This window comes from Littorina saxatilis, linkage group LG5, assembly GCF_037325665.1.
Source record: "Littorina saxatilis isolate snail1 linkage group LG5, US_GU_Lsax_2.0, whole genome shotgun sequence".
Lineage (NCBI taxonomy): Eukaryota > Metazoa > Mollusca > Gastropoda > Littorinimorpha > Littorinidae > Littorina > Littorina saxatilis.
The window spans coordinates 24,990,472-25,009,757 of record NC_090249.1 but is presented as its reverse complement, the minus strand read 5'-3'; the positions used below and the strand labels follow the sequence as shown (position 1 = coordinate 25,009,757).

The window sequence follows — 19,286 nt, the reverse complement described above, 5'->3', positions numbered from 1 at the left end:
ATTTTTCTTCATTTTCAGTATTGAGGGGTAATAAATCACCGTGTCCAGTCGTCTGATGAGGTAATAATAATACATGATTTGTATCAAGCACAGAAATCCTAGGAGTTTCTGTGTGTGTGTGTGTGTGTGTGTGTGTGTGTGTGTGTGTGTGTGTGTGTGTGTGTGTGTGTGTGTGTACGTGTGAGTGTGTGTGTGTATGTGTGTGTGTGTGTGACTATGTGTGTGTGTGGTGTAGGGTATGTGTGTGTGTGTGTGTGTGTGTGTGTGTGTGTGTGTGTGTGTTAGTTTGTATGTTGTTAGTCTTATTGATGTTGTTGCTTTTTATATTTAGTCAAGTTTTGACTAAATATTTTAACATCGAGGGGGAATCGAAACGAGGGTCGTGGTGTATGTGCGTGTGTGTGTGTCTGTGTCTGTGTGTCTGTGTGTGTGTGTGTGTGTGTGTGTAGAGCGATTCAGACTAAACTACTGGACCGATCTTTATGAAATTTGACATGAGAGTTCCTGGGTATGAAATCCCCGAACGTTTTTTTCATTTTTTTGATAAATGTCTTTGATGACGTCATATCCGGCTTTTCGTGAAAGTTGAGGCGGCACTGTCACGCCCTCATTTTTCAACCAAATTGGTTCAAATTTTGGTCAAGTAATCTTCGACGAAGCCCGGACTTCGGTATTGCATTTCAGCTTGGTGGCTTAAAAATTAATTAATGACTTTGGTCATTAAAAATCTGAAAATTGTAAAAAAAAAATAAAAAGTTATAAAACGATCCAAATTTACGTTTATCTTATTCTCCATCATTTGCTGATTCCAAAAACATATAAATATGTTATATTCGGATTAAAAACAAGCTCTGAAAATTAAATATATAAAAATTATTATCAAAATTAAATTGTCGAAATCAATTTAAAAACACTTTCATCTTATTCCTTGTCGGTTCCTGATTCCAAAAACATATAGATATGATATGTTTGGATTAAAAACACGCTCAGAAAGTTAAAACAAAGAGAGGTACAGAAAAGCGTGCTATCCTTCTTAGCGCAACTACTACCCCGCTCTTCTTGTCAATTTCACTGCCTTTGCCATGAGCGGTGGACTGACGATGCTACGAGTATACGGTCTTGCTGAAAAATGGCATTGCGTTCAGTTTCATTCTGTGAGTTCGACAGCTACTTGACTAAATATTACGCGACTTGTTTATGTATTTCGGTTGTTGTTTTTTCCTCCCTCCTTTCCCCTTCTACAGATCCCCGTATCGTCCGCCTAATCAGATATCATATGATGCGTTTTAAGAGCAAATGTGTACGCTTTGCTTGTTGTGCTCCATTGTTAAAGTGATTGTATGCGGTATTGTTATCTGTAATTTTCTGAATAAACTTGTTTAAACCAAATCCAAGGAGACCCTGCTTACATAAAGCACTGTACACAATAAAGGTCGAAAACAAACAATCATTAGTAACAACATTATTCACAGTGCACTCGATCAGACAAACGGATCGATTATCATCTACAATCGGAACGCTTAGCTAACAAAGTCGTAGTTGGACTCAAGTCTCCCAGGTCATTTACACGACAGGCTTGGGTACAGTAGATTTGCAGTCGTGTGTTGCTGACATTCTGCTGAAATCGCCGCGTGCAGCCGACGTCGCACCGTGTGCTTGAAGGTTGTTGGTTAGTGTGTCTGGTTTTTACAGGATTCCACGCATCAGTGAAACGCCGTGGTTCAGATTAGTAGGGTAGGTGTGCAGGTTTTTACCTTGATCTCCAATGTTCGAAACTCAGAGCTCTCTGGAACTATTGTTGGACTCTCTCTCTCTCTCTCTCTCTCTCTCTCTCTCTCTCTCTCTCTCTCTCTCTCTCTCTCTCTCTCTCTCTCTCTCTCTCTCTCTCTCTCTCTTTTGACAGTCTGTGTCTGTCTGTTAATATATTCCGGCTGCGTGCGTGTGTGCGTGCATTTTAACTTTGCTTGTCTGTCTGTCTTTCTGTCTGTCTCACTGTCTGTCTGTCTTTCTGTCTGTCTCACTCACGGTCTGTGTGTCTGCCTTCCTGTCAGTATGATTGTGTGTATGCCTCTCTGTTTTGTGTATATTATCAATGTTTTCTTTTAATTAAATTTGATTTATTTTTTTGTCTTCACAATTATCGCGGACATTTGTCTGTGCCGGTAACACTGCCGTGACATGCAAAACGAGAGACTAACAAGTCGCGTAAGGCGAAAATACAATATTTAGTCAAGCTCAGTCGAACTCACAGAATGAAACTGAACGCATTGCATTTTTTCCGCAAGACCGTACACTCGTAGCATCATCGTCTGTCCACCGCTCGTGGCAAAGGCAGTGAAATTAACAATCCAGAAAAGCGCGGTAGCGGTTGCGCTGAGGAGGATAGCACGCTTTTCTATATCTCTATTCTTTTTAACTCTCTGAACGTGTTTTTAATCCAAACATGTCGTATCTATATGGTTTTGGAATCAGGAACGGACAAGAAATAAGATGAAATTGTTTTTAAATCGATTTCGGAAATTTAATTTTAATCATAATTTTTATATTTTTAATTTTCAGAGCATGTTTTTAATCCGAATATAATATATTTATATGTTTTTGGAATCAGAAAATGATGAAAAATACGATAAACGTAATTTTATATCATTTTATAAAAAAATAATTTTAATTACAATTTTCAGATCTTTAATGACCAAAGTCATTACTTAATTTTTAAGCCTCCAAGCTGAAATGCAATACCAAAGTCCGGCCTTCGTCGAAGATTGCTTGGCCAAATTTTCAATCAATTTGATTGAAAAATAAGGGTGTGACAGCGCCGCCTCAACTTTTACAAAATGCCGGATATGACGTCATCAAAGACATTTATCGAAAAAATGAAAAAACACATCTGGGGATATCATACCCAGGAACTCTTATGAAAAATGTCATAAAGATCGGTCCAGTAGTTTACTCTGAATCGCTCTACACACACAGTGACACATACACACAACACACACACACACACACACACACACACACACACAGACACACACACACACTCATACACAGAGACACACACACACACACACTCATACAGAGAGAGAGAGACACACACACACACACAGACACACACAGACACACACACACACACACACACACACACTCATACACCACGACCCTCGTCTCGATTCCCCCCTCTATGTTAAAACATTTAGTCAAAACTTGACTAAATGTAAAAAGCCGACGACACAAATACAGTGAAACCCGACTTTTAAGACCTTCCGAACGATTTAAGACCTCCGCCTTTTTAAAACTAAATTTACTTTTTGCAGATTTTTTTGTCAAGTTTGTAAATTTACCGACTCCCTCCCATTTCAGACCTGGGTTAGCTCAGACTTGTGGTGGTCTCCAAAGGGGGGTTTCACAATAGCGAAAAGAGAACAACAGAAAAGAGAGACATACACGGTAACAGAAAACACAGGGGTTAGCACTGACGAGAAGGGTCAGGGATATACAAATCTGGCCGCTCTAATCCCTTGAAAGCAGATTAAAGTCTAAGCATGATTGCTTCGCCGATCCTAGAATCCCGACTAAGAGCACCCGACCGTAACGTACGTACGAGCGGGCCACAGGCTTGTGGAACACAGCTCTGGCGTCGGTCCCGCCTCCTCCTCTATGTGTAACTCACAGGAGCTTGAATCAATGTGTGACACTTTGCCACAAAACAACGCTCTAATAACCTTTAAAAACAAAAACAGTCACTTGAACAAAAGCCAAGTAGTGCCTTCAATGAGACAAGAGACGCATCTTCAAACAAATCGCAATGTGGACAACAATAATTAACCTGAAAATAAACTTCAAATTCGTGTTTTTTTAAACTCATAGTGCGCTGTCTTTTATTCGAATTTCAAAACCCAACAGAGTTTGTTTTTGTTTTTTGTAAGTTTGAGCTTTTGTAGTTTGTTGTTAGTGATAAAGGGTACTAATATTTTAAAGGCAAAATCCTTCCCATGTAAATAATTCGATTCATCGTCTCAGACCTAGCCAGGATTGTGCGTGGAATACAAACCTCCACCTGTCACACACGAACAATCAATATCGATGCGTTGAGTCCACTTTGCGCCGTTTTTATTTATTTACTCCCTGTCCTTCATTTATTTATTGTCCATGTGCTGGGAAATTTGGGTCCCTGTTGACATCCCACGGGAAAGCTAGCAGCAAAAGAGAGGCTAACCAAGTGCGCGTGTGCGTTTAGGTGAAATCAACCACCTGCAATTACGGCAGAATGGCCAAGTTCTTTTACATGCCACAGCGGTGACATGGGGGTGGGATATGGATACCGTCTCTGAGTCTGCTCATAAAGTTGATGCTATTGAACGAGTCAAGCATTGACAAAAATGCCACGACTGGATTCTAGCTCCTGTGCTGGGACGCGACCAGCCTAGTCATAGCCTCTAGCTACGGAAGAGACTGCCTGGACTGTAGCATTGCAGCCAAGTCAGAGCGGGCAAGTGTACTTGCTTTACCCTACCCTACCGTCATTACGACTTACCTACGCTACACCACTGCCAACCCTACCTCACCTCTCCCTCCTCTCTTCGCCAGGCAGCAAATTGTTTCACCGGACGACGGTCACTACAAGAACAAAGTCCACTCTCTCGCCAGCCGCTGCCAGGAACTGACCGCTCTCTCCCGTTCCTTTTTATCCACTTGACCACCGACTGAAAGACTACCAACTTCCAACATGGGATGCAACGGCAGCAAATCTGGAGATGCCGCCCCCGCTGGGGAGAGCACGCCTGCAGCCAAAACCGAGGAACAGAAGCCAGAAGAGTCTGCAGCAAAAGGAGGTTAGACAATTTTTGGGTAACAAAAAATGGACGTTCTCTGTGTTTTTCATGATTTTTCCCCCCTGTGTCGTTATTGAATAAGGCAAAATAACCTTAGTTTATTTGGTACAAGAAAAACCCTTGCCCGAAGCCGAAGAACGAACATCCGAACAGCCAGCGGCCACAGAAGGTTAGACGACGTTTAGAGGTGAAGAACAGTTCTCTGTCTTTTTGTCCATGATCTGACTTCCCCCTGTTAGCTTCAGTGTTGTAATGTTTCTTTATGAATTTTTTTTTTAACAAAGTCGTCTTTTTTAAAGGTACATACCTTCTCGTGTATTGTGATCGTGTTCTCCATCACAAACCTCTATATGCTTTCCCCACAATAACAGCATTTTCCAACTTAAACACATGCCAAAAATCAACAGCCTGGCTTCTTCCTGTGCACAGTCAGAAGTTTTTGTTGAATTAATTCTTAAAGTGACACTGATGTCAATCTGTTTAAAACAAAAATTTAAAACAGCCAAAAAGTGCAACTCAGCACACTGTGCAGTCACGGTCCTGCTTTATGGTATATGTCCAAGTGGAAGTATGCTTTCATTTCATGTGAAAGCCTGGACAGATCTGTGACAATGAACATGATCGTGTCCGCGATAAAGTAGGCAAACCCGCGTTCAAAGACAAAAATCTGAAGCTTGAACAGCCTTTGACCTACAGAACGTTATATCGAAACGGTTTTCAATCCTTTAAGAAATATTCTTCTGTCTTCTTTTTACATTTAGTCAAGTTTTGACTAAATGTTTTAACATAGAGGGGGAATCGAGACGAGGGTCGTGGTGTATGTGTGTCTGTGTGTGTGTGTGTGTGTGTGTGTGTGTGTGTGTTGTGTGTGTGTGTGTGTACGTGTGTGTGTGTGTGTGTGTGTGTGTGTGTGTGTGTGTAGAGCGATTCAGACTAAACTACTGGACCGATCTTTATGAAATTTGACATGAGAGTTCCTGGGAATGATATCCCCGTATTTTTTGTATTTTTTTTATAAATACCTTTGATGACGTCATATCCGGCTTTTTGTAAAAGTTGAGGCGGCACTGTCACACCCTCATTAATTGTTTCGATCAAATTAATTGACATGTTAGCAAAGCAATCTTCGACAAAGGCCGGACTTTGGTATTGCATTTGAGCTTAGTGGCTTAAAAACTAATGAACGAGTTTGGTCATTAAAAATCGGAAACTTGTAAAATCATGTTTTTATTAAACGATCCAAAAATAATGTCATCTTATATTTCGTCATTTTCTGATTTCAAAAACATATACATTATGTTATATTTGGATTACAAACAAGCTCTAAAAATGAAAAATAAGACAATTATGATTAAAATTAATTTTCCGAAATCGATTCAAAAACAATTTCATCTTATTCCTTGTTGGTCCCTGATTACAAAAAAATATAGATATGCTATGTTTGAATTAAAAACAAACTCAGTACGCTAACAAGAATAGAGATACGAAAAAGCGTGTTATTCTACTCAGGGCGACCATTACCGCACTATTCTGGCTTGTCGATTTCACTGCCTTTGCCACGAGCGGTGGACTGACGAAACTAAGAGTATGCGGTCTTGGTGAACAAATGCAGTGCGTTCAGTTTCATTCTGTGAGTTCGCCAGCTTGGCTAAATGTTGTTATTTCGCCTTATGCGACTTGTTTCTTGTTTCTTGTTTTTTTCCCCGTGTACCTTCCTTTTGTAAGATTATGTATTGTGGTCCATATACTTATGTTGTCGCCCACAAGACCAGCAGCACTGCACTGAGGGGACTAGTGGTCTATGTTCTTTTCCCGCTGTTGGTTTCAGTTGCAAAATGTCTTCTTTTGAATCCGAGAGGTCGTAGTTTTCATATCGAAGCTTCAAGGGTAAAACCTAACTGAACATGATCTGTTGGGAATGGTGATTCATGTTCTTTTCCTTTGTCTGTATCGCTCTGTATCGCCTAGAAGTAGCGTTACGTACGACACCGAGATATGTATTTCTGTCACGCCCTTTTCTTATTCCTAGCCAATTTCTATACTTCTTGATATGGCATTAAATAAAGGTTCAACAAGAGGATATTTCTGTCGCATCTTTCTCATGTCAATCAAATCCCATTACTTCTCAATGTAACATGAAGTCCAACAAGATAAGCTACAATGATGCCAAGGGTGTGCCTTTTCCTTGAAAAGCTTTAGCTTGTCATTGCGAAGTAAGAGCCATGGATTACAAGTATGTTTCTGTCACATTGTGTCCTTACAACTATCGGCTGTTATGTGTTTGCGCAGCGCAAAGACAAGGGCAGAAGTGTGGATATGAAAGGTTCAGACAGCTCACACTTCAGAGTACTTGACCTGGCCATATATGGCATACCGGCACATAAATCATTGTAAAGCAATGAATATATTATTATATTGACTTAGGAACAGCCATAATAACGGTACCTTCGTTTAAGTACTGACAATGCTAAATTAGTGCGTTTATATGCTGACAGCTTTTCTTGTCAGTGAGGCAGTTCGAATTTTGATTTATCTGTTTAAACAAAAGAAAAATGACAAAGCATTCAAACGTTTGTCTATCAAGAGGTTGACATTGATGAATTTATAGATGAACTATGTTTTCTTTACCTGCTGTTGTTCACATTTTGAGTTGTCTGTTAAATAACAAGACGGCAAGGCATTCAGACCTCTGTGCAGTGACAAATCTATATTCATGAATTAACTTACAAGTGAACAGTGGTTTCTTGTGCGTGCTGTTGTTCGGTTCGGATTTTGAGTTATCTATGTGATGAAAATATGGCAAAGCAGGGGTTTGTTGTGCGTTTCAAAGATGATATAGTGCTGCTCATCCTTGGCATTATTCTGAGCTTGTGAAGAATGCGATAACACTTTATATTCCCCCCTCTGCTTCTTTACCTCTGTAAACTTGTAGGGGTAGTTATTTTTCGATAATGACCCAGCAACCAAACAAATAACGACCCAGCAACAGCCTGAATCCTCGATAGTGCAATGGGTTGAGAAGTTGTTCTGTTTCGGTACTACTTTTTGCGACTGAAAAGTTCCGAACGCTCTAACGTACGAAGTATACATCTCTGGAGCAAACAATACAAACATACCACATTTAAATTAACAACTACAGGCCTGAACACTTGAATCTTCATATAAAATCCATGAGTTCGGTTGTTTTCTGAATCTAGATTTGCCGTGCTCAAACGTTCATCACAAGCAATTTCCCGCAAGGCAAGTAACTCATACTTTGTCTAGCGACAAGAGTAGTTCCCCTTCTTTTCACTCAGTTTCTTCGACAACAGACTGCAATCCGACGGTCAGTTTTCAACAATATTTCATTTAATAAACAGATCACACGCAACCAAATGCACACATCTCATCAATTTAAACAACATAAAGCGGTTTCATACACTATTTTCCCCAGAAAACTGAACTTCATACAGTTTTTAACGTTTGAACACGGGTGCAAAAGTTCGTCTGCTAGTCCCATTTGACGAAAGAACATTATCCTAAGCGATACCAAAACATATACAGAACACACAATATCTGCCTTTGCTGCCACAGCAGAATAACAGCATATCTGTGTACTTGATTTTAGTCCAAAATAGGAAAACTGACAAGAAGTGTTAACAGAATGGAATGATTTGCACGGAACTATACAACCGCGCATTAATCGATCGCCTGCGCAGGTTGACTGGTTGAGTGAATAGGATTCGATCAAACTTTCGCAAAAAACCTCCTCTTTTCTTTGAATAACTGAAGAAAGGAGGAATAAAGAGGTTACACACCTCGTCTCAGTGATTATAAAAAATAATGGTCTCAGTTCGCGGTCATGAAAAAGCTCGCTAAAGCTCGCATTTTTCATGATCCGCTAACTTCGACCATTATTTTTAATAATCACTGAGACTCGGCGTGTAACCTCCACATAGTCGTGACTTCATCCGCCTAGCAGCGTTGGACTGCCACTTTCATATTTCTAATATCAGACTATAAAGATGACGATTGGTGGAGGGGGAGGGGGGGAATGATGGGAACAGCGGGGGAAGGAGGGTTATGATATGGAATGGAGGTTTGACGTATTTAGAAAGCACGAGCTTAGGCGAGTCAGCTCGGTTGTCAAGACTGAACTAGTGCATTATTTGAGTTGCCAGTGTTATCGGAGACTCTGCTTCAAAATGCGTGTTAACATCTTTGTGGGAGGTTTGGAAAAAGAGGTTAAAATCTTGGAATATTTGTCTCCACGAAATACTTGGAACCGAACAGGAAAGCTCTTCAACAATAGAGATCTGAAATAACCCCTGAATGACGTCAACTAATCAAGCGACAAACACATACAAGGCCGGAATTTGAGGAGGGTGTGTGTGTGATTGAAGGGGGGGGGGAAGGGGCCAGGGGTGGGGGGGCTGATAAGAAAAAAAGTCAGACGACGGCTAATCCTGCTTTTGCGACAATGGTTTTTTTGTTTTGTGTGTGTGTGTGTGTGGTTTTTGCGCACAAAATACCAGTCGTGCAATTTGACCTGAGCTACTGCTAATGCGGTTTTCTCAAATGTTGTCGTTCAGACGTGAACACGGTTTCATTATTCATGACGATAATGGAGGGTTGATCCTGTTGAAAAGAGTTCTTGGTGTGTGTCTGAGCAGGGGGTACAACGTCGCATGTCTGGTGTAACTTTCTGGATGTTTGTCCGTGTGGATTTGTTCATGTGGGATTGTGTGTCTCGGGGTTTTGAATCTGAGAGCAGTGAGTGGGTGGGTGTGGGTGGGGGTGGGTGGGGGGGTCGAAGGTGTGTGTGCAGGGGCGTGTGTGATTTATAGAGTCGGGGATGCGTGTGGGGTTGGGATTGGGGTGTATGGGTGTGTGTAGGCGGGGCTGTTTGTGATTTACAGTCGATTGTTCGTCTGATTTGTAGAGGCGACTTTACTAGTTTATTTGCTACAAGATCATATTATATCCTTGTTTTAACTTCACAGTATCACTTGGTTTAAACAGTCTTTTTACATGTTCGTGAAAATTATATTGACAAATATCAAACCAACAAAAAGACCACGACTTATAGTGGTGTCTTCAACCCAAGTTACAGTTATAAAAAAATCGCGAACAAATGGCGAACAGTCACTTCGAGGCTCCCTCTGCGAATGCCAAGAAGAAGAAGACTTCGAGGCTTGGAAGGCGAAGAAAAAGATACAGCAAGACAGAGGTTTAAACTACAGTAATCGTATTGCTGGAAGTAGGAATAAAGCGGTCTGTCTGTATGCCTGTCTGTCTGCCTGTCTGCCTTTGTGCCTAACAGTATGTTTCCCTGCCTGTGTTTCTATTGATGGGATTGTGTGTTAGATGGACGATCAGTATTTGTTAGAAAAAAAGAACAAAGACATACTGTTAAATGGGAAGGGGTCAACTAATATTATTGTCCATACTCCAACCAGTTCTACGTACGACCGTTAAAGGCACACTGCTTCTCGTAAAAACAGTTTGGCCCACCATGTCAGATCTTTTAAGGATTCAGTTAAATAAGATCAGACCATCCCACCATATCGACACATACCAAACAAAATGAACTAGTCAGGGTGCTCTGTATGCACAGTTGGAATTTTTGTATGACCTATTTTCGTAAAAGCCAAGAAATGAATTCATTAAAAAAAAAATCTAATTCACCACAGGAAGCAGTCAGAATTTTGATTTTTGGTATGTGTCAAGGTGAGAGGATGACCTTAACCCATGTAAAAGCCAGGCCAGATCTGAGATGGTGAGCCCAACGGTTTTGACGAGGAGTGTGCCTGTACTCACAGTTTAAATTTGATATAATACTGCCTGTGGCCTGCTATAAAACCAGAAGAAATCTGAAAAACGGTAGACTGCTAGTTTTCCAAAAACAAGAATCAAAAATTAAATAAGCTACTTTCTTTTTCAGATTTATGTCTCATTATTATTTGTATGTCCGTCTACTATAAAGACCACTAGGTCGACGTACAAGTCGATGCTGTCGTGTTTTTTTCCTTCAAGTAGGCTAAACGTCCCAACAATTGACCGTTCATTTTTATTCCTGCTAGTACGTACAAATCAAAGTTTATTATAGCTTGATCGGCCAATGTTCGAATCTCAGAGCTCTCTCTCTCTCTCTCTCTCTCTCTCTCTCTCTCTCTCTCTCTCTCTCTCTCTCTCTCTCTCTCTCTCTCTCTCTCTCTCTCTCTCTCTCTCTCTCTCTCTCTCTCTCTCTCTCTCTCTCTCTCTCTCTCTCTGTGTTTTGCACAAACATAAGACAATACTTCAAGCATACTTAGATTGAAGGTAACTAATCACAACATCAAAACAATCCCAATATAAAGAAAGGCACACCCTTGTATTTGCCATCCTGGTCTACGAGTACCTATTCAATCACGTACACGAATACAACCCATATAGAATTGACATGTGACACCGATTGACTTCTCGTCTCTCGGCGATCGCCTAATAAAGCTACGAGAGTTGTAAACTGTATTACTCTTGTCTTCTTCATTGATCAGTAAGTACCTCTAGTGGTATTATTGGAAACTGAGCTGAACATTAGGAATAAATTTATGTTATGATTATTTTTATTTATTTATTTATTTAAACATATTAGTTTACTGATAAAGTTTGTTGATTTAAAAATGTATACGTACACATTTGACTGAGAAAAGAAAAGACCTATGAAGAAGGTTTGCTCCAAGCCACACACACACACACACACACACACACACACACACACACACACACACACACACACACAAAATAAAAAAAATTAAAAAAAAGGCAAAAAATAATTGTAGTAGCAAACCTGCATGCAACTGAGGTTTAGGAAAAAAAAAAAGAAAAAAAAAAACTCTAGTGGACCGTTACTCTGCATGGCCGGAGTAGCCTTGGAAGCAGGTTATTGGGGATGGCAGAGCGACGGGAGGGGGGAATGTGTCACGGCGGAATCGGTGAGGGGTTGGGGTAACTTACAGATCAATGGCGGATTGTGTCTCGTACTTGTCCAAGCGAATCAAACATTTATAGTCTCTGCTAGCCTCGACCTCTGGAGCTGGACGGGATAATTGCCGTTGAATAGTGTATACTGCAGAGTAGTGACGGGGCTTAGTTACGAACAGATCAACACAAACACAGGTCGTTTGGCGGTTGCCAAGGGTTTGGATACAGTCCAGGGATTTCGTTTTGAGCATGACAGATGGCCAATGAACGCTGAATTTTTCCCGGATGACCGCTTTCTATTTTTCAGTTGTCTTTTCTTTATATCGGTAATTTATTGATGCACGTGAAAGATGGACAATTGAGAGTGATTTTTCTTAGGAAGATACTAATTTGGGCATGGCAGTTTGGACAAAGGGGGCCGATTGTTTCAGCATGGCAGGGTTTTTGTTGTTGTTGTTGTTTTTTGGCCCTCTCCCTAGTTTTGCTGGATAAAGTAATTCTTTTGGCACTAAGGGCATTGTACTACAACGGATAGGGTCAGTCACGACTACGAAGGCTGTGAGGGGTTTCCGGCGGAGGTCAAGTTACACATCTTATTTTATTTTTTATCAGCATTTGAGATCGATTGAATGATGTTTTGGCATCTTTTGTAGGAATGAAAACAGCTCTTCTTTTTTTTCCAGTAGAACGGCGCTTTTCAGTCTTTTCGGTCCAATAATGTTCTAGGTAGAAAATGAGTCACAAGTGTGTTGTTAACAACGATTTAACTAGCTTTGATTACCCGCTCATTAATGAGAAAGAGGGACAGAGAAAGTCATTTATTATGGCAGGGAAGTGGTTAGATGTCGGTGAGAGGTTTGTTCTTTTTCTCTGTTCTTTTACAAATTCCAACCAGGTAACTGCAATTGCGTGTGGTATACCTGTGCATTTCACTTCCAGGAGAATTATTGCGGACCGTTGCCTAATTATTCATGCGAATTATGCTCTGAATGACGCAAGGTGAATTAACGCCCAAATGAACGACCTCTGCTGTTGTTGCTGGTTACAAACTCACCCAAAACATCTAATGGATTTGTTTACTCCCTCCCTTTTTTTTTCTCTCCTTCGTTCGTTCGTTCGTTCGTTCCTTCTTGCTCCTGTAAATTCTTCTTTTACTTCCTTGTAGGGCTCTTTCTGGACTGCTTCTTCTTTCTCTCCTTTCTGTGTCTCATTCTGCCCGTATTCTTATTCTTCTTGCGGTAGGATCATTGTTGGTACCCAAGTCTAGTCTGATACTTCATGAGAGGTCATGGGCGAAGCAAGATGACTAAACCTTACCTGTTAATAACTGATAGGACTTTTAACGAATACAAGCTATGTGGTTGTGTTAAAAGAAGTCACTGTACTGTTTTTCGTTTTTCTTTTCTTTACAACGAAGGAGGAGATGTAAGGGATTTGAAGAGTAAAAGTTTGGATCGTGCACTAACAATAAATGTGACAGTCCCAGGGTTTCATTTACTAGTGCGCCTTGCGCTATTGGCGCATAACATCTCAAAATGTCCCATTGGAATTGCCCTCAGTGCGTCAAAAGGCGCACTGAGATTACGTACCACTGCGCTACCCCATGCACACTTTTCACGGGAGTACAATGTTCGGAATGAGCTAGGCAAAAGCGCGCGCCAAGCCGAGCAACTTGCGAGTTTGTAAAATGCAATGTGGTTTGCTTTTAAAATGTAATTCATTAGTATTTAACCAATTCTGCGAACTATCTGTGCTTGCGCGATTACCTCTGTGGAAACTGTTAACAGAAGCAATATCGATCGAAACACCGACAAACACACACACACACATACACTAACCGGATACACTGGCAATCATATGGCACTAAATAGCACTATTTTGCATCTTTCGACAAAAGCATTTTCGGACCGCATGCTAGTGCGTTTTGCCTTCGACTATGTAATGTCCCATCAGAATTTGGTTGAGGGGGATAAATGTCCCATTTTATTCCCCCCTCTGCTTCTTTACCTCTGTAAACTTGTAGAGCTAGTTATTTTTCGATAAACACCCAGCAACCAAACAAATAACGACCCAGCAACAGCCTGAATCCTCGATAGTGCAATGGGTTGAGAAGCTGTTCTGCGTCGGTACTACTTTTGCGACTGAAAAGTTCCGAACGCTCTAATGTACGAAGTATACATCTCTGGAGCAAACAATAAAAACATACCGCATTTAAATCAACAACTACAGGATTGAACACATGAATCTCCATATAAAATCCATGAGTTTGGTTGTTTTCTGAATCTAGATCTGCAGTGCACAAACGTTCATCACAAGCAAATTCCCAAGGCAAGTAGCGACAAGAGTAGTTCCCCTTTCAAATTTCCTTTCACTCAGTTTTTTCGACAACAGACTGCAATCCGACGGTCAGTTTTCAACAATATTTCATTTAATAAACAGATCACACTCAACCAAATGCACACATCTCATCAATTTAAACAACATAAAGCGGTTTCATACACTATTTTTCCCAGAAAACTGAACTTCATACAGTTTTTAACGTTGGAACACGGGTGCAAAAGTTCGTCTGCTAGTCCCATTTGACGAAAGAACATTATCCTAAGCGATACCAAAACATATACAGAACACACAATATCTGCCTTTGCCGCCACAGCAGAATAACAGCATATCTGTGTACTTTATTTTAGTCCAAAATAGGAAAACTGACAAGAAGTGTTAACAGAATGGAATTATTTGCACGGAACTATACAACCGCGCATTAATCGATCGCCTGCGCAGGTTGACTGGTTGAGTGAATAGGATTCGATCAAACGTTCGCAAAAAAACTCCTCTTTTCTTTGAATAACTGAAGAAAGGGGGAATAAAGAGGTTACACACCTCGTCTCAGTGATTATAAAAAATAATGGTCTCAGTTCGCGGTCATGAAAAAGCTCGTTAAAGCTCGCATTTTTCATGATCCGCTAACTTCGACCATCATTTTTAATAATCACTGAGACTCGGCATGTAACCTCTACGTCTTTTCCTTCCAGGCTAAACCCTGCAGTCCGAAGAAAGTAATTAGGAAGTCTGTATAGGTGGGAGCACATGCCCTTTTTGGCTGCTGGTGTGACGATGACATCTTGGCCCCGTGGTCATATTACGTTTCTCGGCCTCGTTGATCTTGTATAAACTCCACACTGAACAAAAAACCACCCTTCGATAGTACTGATGAGCGACCTTCGGTGCCTTACATTCATGGGGCCAAATTTGTCCAACCATTATTTTGTATTTAACTTAGAAATTTGATACATCCTAAAATGTTTCCCTTCTCAGTCAAGGGACGTAACCACTCGGTACACGTTTTTGAAGAAATCGATTTTTTGAGTGAAATCTATTAAATCCCACCACCAAGTTTCTTCACATGCAAGAAGCTGACATGCTTTTCGTCCTTAAATAATTTCACTTCTTTATTTTACCAGGAAACAACATTTCAGTCTTGAGTATATATCGAGGGGGTAATATGACCACGGGGCCAAGATGACATCGTTACACTGGCACTTAGTTTGTTGGCCTGTCAGTTTGAACCCTCAGAGCTTACCAGAACTAAAAAGCAACTACACGTTGTTGAAACCGGCTGATCAAGGTCAATCCGCAGTGTGTTTGAAGGTGCACCACGAAAGGATTAAGTCTGTTATGTACCCCCGGCGAGTGCATGGTTATAATCCTAAACGGTCGTAATCCTCAAACTGCCTGTACCGGTACCATGACTTTGCAGGCCACAATGTGTACTGCCTTGCTGTAGGTCACACCATGGTATCGAAGCTGATTAAGGTGATCAGAGCTCACGCGACGGCCGATTAAGTGTACCAATTAACCGGTTAGTCTAATCAAATGTGGACTGGTCAAATATTCTGCCATTCTGTAATGCTTTTAAACCAAACTCAAGCAGAGTTCACATTTGTTGCAGTTTGCAGTTTGTAATTCGGTGTTTTTGCGGCTCGTCGATTTCTTAACAGTTTTACTGACCAAGTTGAAGCCACACAAAATTGAATGGCTTTCCCCTCCAATTTAAATTTAAATTCTCGAATTCTATCATTAAAATAGCAATTAGTGGTGACCTTTGGATCTTTATCCTGCGCATGCATGCATACGGGGTTGTTCGGACAATGAGGAGAGTCTGCGTGCACAAAATTGACTCTGGGAAATAAATCCCTTGCCGAACATAGGGGTCGAACGACTGGTTTCAGAGCCTGCACCACTACCGACCGAGCTATCTCCCTGCAATAAGAATGCACCCAATGTCGGCATTACATGGACATGAGCGCTCCAAAGGTCATGTGTCGACAAGGAATGTACCCTCCGCAAGCAAGAATATTAACCCTGCTGGTCTTCGGACCCCCGGAACTTAAAGTTGGGGGACCCGGGATTCTTCAGGTGGACCATCTATGAGGGGGGGGGGGGGGGCATGAATGCAAGTGAGTTAGACGTGGCTGTGACCATACATTCAGTGTTGTGACGTGTGCAGCAACATTAGGCCTTTTCCAGTCATGCATTTGTCTCGAGATCGATCGAAGCTGTGCGCAGAGTCGTTTGTTTTTGAATCGATTCCATTCATGATCTCTTGATCTGCATGAGATGTTTTCCTTGGATGCGGTGGCGATAATTGTGTATGTGCCTGCGTTCATGCGATGTGTGTCTTTGAGAGAGAGAGAGAGAGAGAGAGAGAGAGAGAGAGAGAGAGAGAGAGAGAGAGAGAGAGAGAGAGCGAGAGAGAGAGAGAGAGACTGACTGACTGACTATTAGGGTTTAACGTCCTCTTAGACCAACTGGTTACAAAGCCAGCGCGCTACCAACTGATCTACGTCCCCGCCCAGAGAGAGAGAGAGAAAGAGAGAGAGAGGGGGGAGAGAGAGACGGACAGACAAACAGACATGGTGGATTAAAAGAGACAGACATACACGGTGAGGAAAAGAAAGAGAAAGACATACAGATATACAGACAGACAGACAGAGAGGGAGGAAAAGAAACAGACATAGACAGTGAAGAAGAGAAAGAGACAGACACACAGAGAGACAGAGAGGGGGGAAAAGAAACAGACATAGACAGTGAAGAAGAGAAAGAGACAGACACACAGAGAGACAGAGAGGGAGGAAAAGAAACAGACATAGACAGTGAAGAAGAGAAAGAGACAGACACACAGACAGACAGAGAGGGAGGAAAAGAAACAGACATAGACAGTGAAGAAGAGAAAGAGACAGACAGACAGACAGACAGAGAGGGAGGAAAAGAAACAGACATAGACAGTGAAGAAGAGAAAGAGACAGACACACAGAGAGACAGAGAGGGGGGAAAAGCGACTGAGAAACAGACAGAGAGAGGGAGACGCAGTCAGACAGACAGAGACATAGACAGTTGTAGACAATGAGGTTAAGAAAGAGACAGACACACAGATAGGCAGAGAGACAGAGAGGGAGCGAAAGGAGACAGATAAAGAGAGACAGACAGAGAGAGGGAGACGTAGTCAGACAGACAGAGGCATAGACAGACGTTGACAATGAGGTTAAGAAAGAGACAAGACAGACAAACATACAAATAGGGAGGACAAGATAGAGAGAGACAGATAGAGAGAGACAGACAGAGAGAAGATGGAATATAATATGAGAAGGAAAAACTAACGAGGGTTATGATTTGAGCAATTACAAGCAACCCCAAACCAAGATGGAATACTCTAATGCTAAAATAAACTAGTTCACTGCGTCACAACCAGTTCCAATTAACAAGAACATCCCACAATATAAAGAATATCCCAACGAATACCGCATGATATCTGCTGTCTATCGTCCTCTACTGGACTTACCTGATAGACAATCTTGATGCTTTGTTTTACTTATAATATCAGTTTCTATTTTGGGTTTATCAACAGAAAGTGTGTGCGCTGGCGTTGATTGTAAAATGACATCAGTGACCAAGCGATGCACTTGGTCTGCGGCAATGTTTAGTTTGCTCCAGAATACGATTAGAGCAATGCCAGCAAGCAAACACTCATCTTGCATCTTGCAATTCGATAGTTGACATCTTTTTTGGACATTAGATTGCTTCAGTCGTAGTTTGCTTGGCTTCTTTCATTGCCCTTTGTTGGTCATACTCAACGCAGGTGCAAGCATTTACCAAAAGTGGTTTTCTGTCGGTGACCCTGAAATGTATGCATTGGCTTTGATGTATATACATTTGTTGTTGTTGTTGAGTTGTTGTATGTGGTTGAACGTTCTTTGTCCGACTATAAGACTCTTGAAGAATATGACTACGCCGGGGTTTCCTCGAATAGTGTCGTATTCTGATTGTAAGAAAATTGAGATCACGTGATTGTTGCTCACATCACTTTTGTGTCACCTGCATGAAAATCGGGTCACGGTGTCTGTGCATGATTCCTGTTCTGCCTGTGTTTTTCAAATGCCACAGAATTGTTTATTTGGATAATGAATGGTAGATATTTTCCCGAGGAAAAAGCACTGTCACTTTCTGTTGATGTTACTCTTTTGTCTTCGCTGCGAGCGTAATGGCCTTGTCTTCCGTGACGAAAAATAACTGTCAATTAAGTACTTTTTTTTATTTTGTCTATGTGGCGGTACTTTTTTTCAGATGTGGCCATGTGTGTGGGTTTTTTTTAATTTGGTCATGAAACTTTTAAAGTTTCACAAATGTAAATCCACCTGCTTTCTGACATAGAGTTCTTTTTCATACAGCGATAAAGGAAGAAAAAACCCAAGAACAGGAAGAAGAACAAGTCGCGTAAGGCGAAAATACAATATTTAGTCAAGTAGCTGTCGAACTCACAGAATGAAACTGAACGCAATGCCATTTTACTCGTAGCATCGTCAGGCCACCGCTCATGGCAAAGGCAGTGAAATTGACAAGAAGAGCGGGGTAGTAGTTGCGCTAAGAAGGATAGCACGCTTTTCTGTACCTCTCTTTGTTTTAACTTTCTGAGCGTGTTTTTAATCCAAACATATCATATCTATATGTTTTTGTAATCAGGAACCGACAAGGAATAAGATGAAAGTGTTTTTAAATTGATTTGGACAATTTAATTTTGATAATAATTTTTATATATTTAATTTTGAGAGCTTGTTTTTAATCCGAATATAACATATTTATATGTTTTTGGAATCAGCAAATGATGGAGAATAAGATAAATGTAAATTTGGATCGTTTTATAAATTTTTATTTTTTTTTACAATTTTCCGATTTTTAATGACCAAAGTCATTAATTAATTTTTAAGCCACCACGTTGAAATGCAATACCGAAGTCCGGGCTTCGTCGAAGATTACTTGACCAAAATTTCAACCAATTTGGTTGAAAAATGAGGGCGTGACAGTGCCGCCTCAACTTTCACGAAAAGCCGGATATGACGTCATCAAAGACATTTATCAAAAAAATGAAAAAAACGTTCGGGGATTTCATACCCAGGAACTCTCATGTCAAATTTCATAAAGATCGGTCCAGTAGTTTAGTCTGAATCGCTCTACACACACACA

At 40.9% G+C, this 19,286-nt stretch overlaps 1 long non-coding RNA gene across 1 annotated transcript in view; it reads left to right on the top strand.

Moving 5' to 3' along the window:
- Positions 1-1,577: 1,577 nt before the first annotated feature.
- The window catches only part of LOC138966648 (uncharacterized), a 34,007-nt gene continuing 16,298 nt past the window's right edge, over positions 1,578-19,286 (top strand). The window contains exons 1-2 of the long non-coding RNA XR_011455730.1: positions 1,578-1,734; positions 4,585-4,829. This is a non-coding gene — a long non-coding RNA (uncharacterized lncRNA). The remainder of the gene's footprint in view (positions 1,735-4,584; positions 4,830-19,286) is intronic.